General features: G+C 54.5%; 1 long non-coding RNA gene across 1 annotated transcript in view; it reads left to right on the forward strand.

Annotated features, from left to right (window-relative positions):
* The window catches only part of LOC140604704 (uncharacterized), a 42,543-nt gene extending 37,665 nt beyond the window's left edge, over positions 1-4,878 (forward strand). Inside the window, exon 4 of the long non-coding RNA XR_012007514.1 lies at positions 4,164-4,878. This is a non-coding gene — a long non-coding RNA (uncharacterized lncRNA). The remainder of the gene's footprint in view (positions 1-4,163) is intronic.
* The last annotated feature ends 1,122 nt before the right edge of the window (positions 4,879-6,000 follow it).

Below are 6,000 nucleotides of genomic sequence, written 5' to 3' on the forward strand. Positions count from 1 at the left end.
GTCAGGGCCTGGGCGGAAGGCAGGCGCTAAACCCCTGGGCGACCAGGCCGCCCCTGAAGGCTCTGCTCTGATATTCCTACACCTCTGTGCACAGGGACTCTGCATCTGGCCCAGGCAGGGGCAGGGCCCTGGGGCAAGTGTGGGGAGCAGGGGAATGCAGACTCATGTAGGAGCAGGAGTGTAGGGGGGAGCCCAGGGGAGTAGCAGGCTGGCTTCTGGGACCCGGGGCCCTTCGTGCCGCATCGGGGACCCGGGTGTCGGGGGTGCCCCGGCCCCTGCACTCATTTGAGCCCGCGCTGGCCTCTGTTAGCTGCGCAGGGCACTTCCCAGTTCCTCGAGGCGGTGGGGCAGAGCACCCCTTCCTCCCGCTCGCGCCCCCAGTCCCGGGTGGAGCTCTGTGGAGACAGTGCCCGGCAGCCAGGCAGGAGGCCTCAGCGCCCGGTCCGGCCGCCTCGGCTGGGCCGCACCCCCAGCGGCCCCCATCCAGACACACCACAGCGCAGGCGGCACCCCCCTCCCCCAAGGAGAGCAAAGGGATCGGCTGCAGGGCCTCGGGGGGACTCTTACTCGGAGGGTAAGAGGACCTCAGGAGCCCTGTTTGCACCCTGCCCACCTTGACCTCAGGGTGACCCTGAAGGGATCACCGGGGAACCTGCCGCCCTGCAATGTCCCCCAGCCTGGATGCACCTGCCCACACATCCCTGTTTCCCGGAAGCTGAAGAGGAGGGGATGGGGCCACCCAGGATGGCTGGCACAGGGGGCCTGGCCTGGCCTGCTCTGGGTTACCTGACGGCGCCTCCTGATAAACGCCCTGAGGCGTTGGTTTTTATGCTGGAGCCAAAGCCTACAGCATTGGAACAAGCGGCACCCCTGGGGTTCCTGGGAGCCAGAGCCCCCAGAGGTGGGCCGGCAGCAGGAGAACATCTTCCAGGAGCGGATGTCTCCAGCCAAGTGAGCCTGAGGTGGGGCTGCACTAGATGCGGTTGCCTGGTCACGGGGGTTCCAAGTTCTGTTGGGCTCTGTGTCACGGGAGTGACCTCACTTCCTGGGACCCCCTCCCTGACCCACTCCTGGAGGAAGCTGCAGGGGTGGCGCTCGGGGCTGCCGACGGCTCCCCCGTCCCTGCAGGCGATGGCCTGTGCACACAGTGACACACCCGCACCCCTGTCCACAGGCCCCAGGGAAGGACTGTGTGCAGCCAGGGCCCCAGCCTGGACACACGCCTGCGTTCAGACACAACTTTCCATTCTTCCCCGGTTTTGACCCCAGAGAAGCCGTTGTGCCCGTCGGGGATGGTCTGCATCTTGTCCGTGGGACAGGGATTATCCTAGCGGGTGCTTCCTCCAGACGTCCCCAGGCCACTGTGGCATCATATCTATGACATTGGAGGCGGGTGTCACATGCGGGAAATACCTCCAACCACATGTTCTTCCTTGGTGTGTACATGCGCCCAGGCCCACGAGGTCCATGTGCACACACGTGGGCACCAGTTCTCTCATACTGGAGGCCCAGAAGATGACAGTCCCACCGGGGGAGGCATGGGCAATAGCTCCCCACGATCCTAGGCTCCTGAATCCAAGGCAAACCCTACAGAAGGTGTCAGAGTCTCGGCCTAGAAGGTGTGAGGCCGTCCTTATCCTGAACCCCTGCCTGTCGTGTGTTATGGGCCCTTCCCTCCTTCCCACTGGGTGAGCTGTGGACAGCGGTGCACCCAGTGGGTCGCCCTGACCTGGGCTCTAGGGAACCTGCTGTCAGCCACAGAACTGAAAGTAGACAGGAGGCACTGACTCTCCGGCTTGACCCCCAACTGAACTGAAAGCACGTTGTGTGTCCACGTACACTGACAGAGAAACAGAGACACGGATATAAATGTAGACACAGATGCAGAACTAGGAAGTTAGCAGAGGAGAAGCAACATCACTGAAGATCATTAAATAAAAAAAGAAAGACAGCTGAGTCTCGAATGGAGAAAAATGGAGTAATTAAAATAGAATCATGAAAAAATAATTCATCAAACCGAAAAGCAGAGAGAGGGATAAAGAAGAAGGAGCACTTTGGTGACACAAAGAAACGGCAAGCCTCGAATGTAAGGGTGATCGTGCCTCACGGACTCCATGGAACCTAAGTTGGGCAACAAGCAGCACCTTCCAGCAAAGGCCTAAGCGAATTATTTTCTGTTGTTGTTTTTTATTTAAAGATTTTTATCTCTTTATTCATGAGAGTGACAGAGAGTGAGAGAGGCAGAGACATAGGCTGAGGGAGAAGCAGGCTCCATGCAGGAAGCCTGATGGGGGACTCGATCCCGGATCCCAGGATCAGGCCCTGGGCCGAAGGTGGATGCTCAGCTCAGCCCCTGAGTCACCTGGGGGTCTAGACTAAGCTAATGAAAATGTACAAGGGATTGTGTCATACTGTGTTTGTAAGGGGGTAAAATTTCTCTTTACTAAGAAAGCGAGGGCAGCCCGGGTGGCTCAGCGGTTTAGCACCGCCTTCGGTCCAGGGCCTGATCCTGGGGACCCGAGATCAAGTCCCCCCTCGGGCTCCCTGCATGGAGCCTGCTTCTCCCTCTGCCTGTGTCTCTGCCTCTCTCTCTCTCTCTCACTGTGTGCCTATCATAAATAAAAAATAAAAAAAAATTAAAAAAAAAAAAAAGAGTCATGGCTCGAGTAAAAGGGTTTTGGTATCAAACCACTGATCACACTGTTTTGTGCCAGTCTTAGCATATCAATATGCTAATATCAATATACCACTCTTGTGTTTGGACCCGCTATTGTGCTTCTTATTATGATTTCAAGATGCCCTTCAAGAACAATGGGAAACTTTGAAAAAATAGAGATTTATTATTTATAAGACCTGGAAATCACACAGCACACCTGGAACCACATAGCGAGGTCACACAGGGCAGGGGGAAGGAGGATGGCGAGCATACAAGTATGCACAGGCAGGTTTTCTGCTTTTATCAGAGCCAAGTGTGGGGGGCTAGGGTTTTATAGGCTCACTCTTTATTAGAAAATTTAAAATATAAGAGTGTGGAATTTAAAGCTCAGGAAGAGAAAAGGCAAGTGGCCCAAATGGTCACTTATTGAAATCAACCAAGTTCACAAAGGAGCCTAGGGGGCAGTGGGGCTGGCTCTTTGTCTAGTCTTGTGGTTGGCAATGTGTTTATTTGAAATAACTATCTTTTGTCAGTTACTCGTATTACCAAAAAAAAAAAAAAAAGCCAAAGCTCATGGCTTATATCGCATTGCCAAGTGCTGCAGAGTAACCATCCTGGAGTACCACTCTGTTCATCTGACCCCCCTGCAAAGTACCCTCACAATTGCTTCCTGATTATGCAAATTTTTCAGGTACAAAATGACCCAACTTTGCCTTCTCAATCCTGGATCCCACCACTGTAATCTACATGCCCTGTCTCCAACCAACTGGGCTATTCACTTCTCTTTTCACAACGCAGCACTCACCTAGCTCCTTGCCTTTGTCCATACTGGTGCCAACATGTTATCATCAAGCACATGGTGTTTTTGCAGAGATGGTTGGTAAATAAATAAGGAATGGGCCTCCAGTGGCCTCCATGATAATATATTATTCCTCACCCCTCTGATTTTCCTCCTCCTGTTTTTCTACCACAACCCCTCCTATCTAGTCACACTCCTAAATGTTCCACTCTCTTCATTAACCCACAGCTGAACTTCAGGCTTTACAATCCTAACATGTTAACAGACATTTATGCGGGGTCTACTCTGAAGCAGGTACTGCACAAGGTATATAGGTGAAACAAAGACGAATAAGCTACTTATGTTCCTGCCCTGAAAAAGCACACAATAAACTACAGAATGAGAAATGCAGGATGCTTGGGGAGTGCAGGAGGGAATTTAAAGACAGTTTTTTGGAGTTTTAACCTGAAAAATAAAACTATCAGTTATTTTACTAGCAAAAAAATGGTTTTTTTCAGGAATAACAGAATTCCAATTCTGGACATGCAACAAACAAAGAGGAACATTATTTTGTGCAGAAGAAGAATGAAGCTGGGAGGGTTTTTTCCGAACAAAAGTCCATCGGGGGGAAAAATAGCAGAAGTCCAGGTCATGATGGTTTCCAAAGGGCTGAGTTGCAGGGGTAGTGGAGATGTTGTCAGAGATACGAAATACATCTTTCCCTTGCAGGAGACTGTGATTGATGATTCTTTCCTGCTGCTGATTCTTCTGTTGGGCTCTTCATTGATAATTCTTTCTGTAATTAACCATAATTGATGTTGAGTGGTAAGGCTTCACCTCCTAACTTTCTCTTTTCTCCTCCTTTCCCTATTTTAGTGAGGTTCCACTAATTAATATTGTCTTAAACATTGGAAACCCTGGGGCCAAGTGAAGAGCATGGGAAAGAAGAAAGGGCAGGATTCCAGGGAGCAGAAGCAAACAGAGAGCATTCAGACATTTCCAACCATTTGGTGGGACTACGGTAGCAAAGGTTAGGTGGTGGGAAAAGAGGCCAGACTGTCAATAGTTTACTAAGCGATGCCGGGAGTTTCTCTCCTGAAAGTAATAGGTTGCCTTTAATAGATTTTTAGATTGGGGAATAATCAGCGAGTTCTCTAGAATGATCATTCAGGCAGCATTATCAGAGGTGGTTTGGAAGTGGGAGAAAAGGCAATCAGGGAAGTGAACTATCAAACTGTTGTAAGAGAGGCACCTGGGTGGCTGAGTTGGTGAAGGGTCAGCCTTCGGCTCAGGTCATGATCACAGAGTCCCAGAAGAGAGTCCCTGGTGGAGCCCCGGGATGGAGCCCCAGGAGGGAGCCCTACACGGAGCTCCGCCCCTCCCCCTGCTGTCGTTCTCTCTCTCTCCCTCCCTCTCAAATAAAAATAAAATGTTTTTTGAAACATTTTCTTTCTTTTTTTTTTTTTTTAAGAAACTGTCGGAAGATCCCGGAGCAGGCCGGAGACACGGTCGCGGGGGCTGGAGCGCCCCCCGAGGCCCCTGCTAGGCGGACAGACCTCTCGGGTCGTGAGTGTGCGCCTCGGCCTCCGCCGCACCTGCACCCGATTCCGACCGCGCTCGTGCCGTCTGCCCCCAAACTTATGCACTTAATTATCTTTTCCTGGACTCCCCAGTCGTTTCCTGCCCACCACTCCAGTCTCCCTAGATAACACAATAGGAATTGATGGGGTTGGAAGGGCTCGCAAGCCCTCGGAGGCCCAGCTCACGCCCAGGAAAGCGGGGAGGCGCTCCGGGAGCCCCATCACGGGGCTCATCACCCGGTCGCCTTCCCGGGACACGGAGCAGGACACCTCTAGCGCGCCCCCACAGCTGTCAGGCCCTCGGCGGCCGCCAGGGGGCGCGTCCGTTCCCCTCCCCATCCCCCCCCCCCCCCCGTTTTTTCTCTTTTGCGGAAACGCGAACCCGCGCTTCTCCAAAGCAAATGAACCCTGAGGTAATTCGGCCCTCTGCCGTCGCCGTAGCCCCAGACTGTAAACAGGAAGTAGGCGCCAAGAGGCGGGTGAAAAATAACGCCCGGGGCTCGGAGGCGCCGTCGCCTGCGCGCTCAGGGGGTCCCTGCGGTTCTGCGCGGGGAGGGCTTCCCTCGCCAGTCCCTCCTCCAGTGGAGGTCTTTTGCCGCTAGCCAGCTCTCCCCTCGGCGGACAGGGCGTCCCCCCAACCATGGCCGAATACTCGTACGTGAAGTCCACCAAACTCGTGCTCAAGGGAACCAAGGCCAAGAGGTAAGGCCAGAGCTGGCGCGGGAGACTCTGGGTCTCTTCCGACGGCGCCCCCGCCCCCCCCGCCCCCCCCGTGGGGAGGAGAGTCGAGTCTCGCGGAACTCGGGGTGTGAGGGAGCCGGGAACTCCGGCGCCCCGCCCTCGGGCCTGCTTCGGGCCGCGGGCTCTGTGGCTGCCGGGCAGCTCCGGGCGCTCGTGCGGGGCCGGCCTGACGGAGGAGACCTGAGGGCGCCACCGCGAGCCGCAGCTGCAGGCCCGGCCCCGGGTCAGGAGCCCCCCAGACCGCT

Source organism: Canis lupus, chromosome 15, assembly GCF_048164855.1.
Source record: "Canis lupus baileyi chromosome 15, mCanLup2.hap1, whole genome shotgun sequence".
Classification (NCBI taxonomy): domain Eukaryota; kingdom Metazoa; phylum Chordata; class Mammalia; order Carnivora; family Canidae; genus Canis; species Canis lupus.